Source organism: Penaeus monodon, unplaced genomic scaffold (assembly GCF_015228065.2).
Source record: "Penaeus monodon isolate SGIC_2016 unplaced genomic scaffold, NSTDA_Pmon_1 PmonScaffold_8442, whole genome shotgun sequence".
Lineage (NCBI taxonomy): Eukaryota > Metazoa > Arthropoda > Malacostraca > Decapoda > Penaeidae > Penaeus > Penaeus monodon.
In genome coordinates, this window is record NW_023663707.1 from 13,174 (window position 1) to 14,640 (window position 1,467).

The following is a 1,467-nucleotide window of genomic DNA, read 5'->3' on the forward strand; positions in this document are numbered from 1 at the left end:
TATACATCTATGAATTCATAACACCAGAAGTGTAGTTTCTTTTAAAAATATGATACATACTATATTTTCTATGACAATTAGTAATCAGATTATTATCAAAGCAGCACTGGGCAACATTTCATATGCTACCTGTCTTTTTGACTTACGCTAATCCAGTAATTAAAAAACATTTGTCATTTCATTTCCTTTAAAATCTCAAACAAGAAATAAAATTTGATGAGCTTACCGGGTATAGTTCTTCCCGTAACACATAGGGGCGGTCTCCTGCCGCAATGGCACGGAAGGCATTTTCAATCTCCTCGGAGCTGTGGACATTCTCTGTTCTTTAGAGATCATGAAGGCCATGTACTCCTGCAGGGAGACAAAGCCATCCCTGTTTGGATCCACAACATCCCGGATGGCCTCAAACTCAGGATCACTCTGCCCTTCTTCAACCATGGGTAGATCGTAACCTAAAGCACGTAGACAGGATTTGAACTCGGCATGGTTCAAGCGACCGGTCTTCTCCTTGTCGAAGTGCTTGAACATCATGCTGAACTCCTTGAGGGCATCTTCTGACACACCCGACTGGTTTCGAGCTTGGATCTGTTGTTCCAAGTTGTGCTGCATTCGCATTCCAAGCTGGTCCAACTGATCCCCCTGCTGCGCCAAGCCCACCGTGCTGAAAAGTGGTAGTTTGATGTAAGAGTTGCTGTAAGAGTTCTTTGATCCCTTACACTATGCAAACAATTACGTAAATTATTTTATTTGCTATACTAATCTGATGCCAATGCCAGCTAGAATTGCCTTCCTGGGCAAAATTACCTGATCCTCAATGAAGAATAATGAATCTATACACTTTTTCAGTTTTAAATTAATGATTCTTTTTCACCCAAACAATGACCCTTGCCTCCTGTCCCTTAGTACAATTCTTCACTTTCCTCTTTAGCAAGCGACTCAAGGCCTCGCAACTACATACCTGTGTTCTGTGTATCGATTGTCGAGAATCAGATGCTCTTCCAGAATCTGTCCCAGGTCCTCAATCTTCTTCAGGTCCGCACGCCTAGCTCGTACCTCGGCTGCTTTCTGTCGTGTGGCTTCAAGCTGCTGCTCCAGTGTGCCTGAGCCTCCATCATCGATGACCTAAGAGAAATACACCCTACAGTTAATAACAGTCACAAAAGGAAAATAAATGTGGTGTTTCCTGAAGATCTTGTTTGCATTAACCTCTCATTTGCTAAAAATTCTAAATTCTTGTTCTATCTACCAAAATCATTCTGTAATTATATCTTCACTAATGTAACTAGAAATCTGTGAATTAGCATACAAACACTATATACACTGACTGAGTACAAGTAAAAAAAAATAAAATACAAAAATAACCTAAGGTGAAATAACTATGCTGCTAGCATAATGACACATATACATAAAACACACACACCACACACACACAAAACATATATATAAAAATAAAAATACATAATAAAA

At 39.7% G+C, this 1,467-nt stretch overlaps 1 pseudogene; it reads right to left on the reverse strand.

The window, feature by feature from the left end:
• Positions 1-222: 222 nt before the first annotated feature.
• LOC119571879 lies at positions 223-1,122 on the reverse strand (annotated as a pseudogene).
• Between the last annotated feature and the right edge of the window lie 345 nt (positions 1,123-1,467).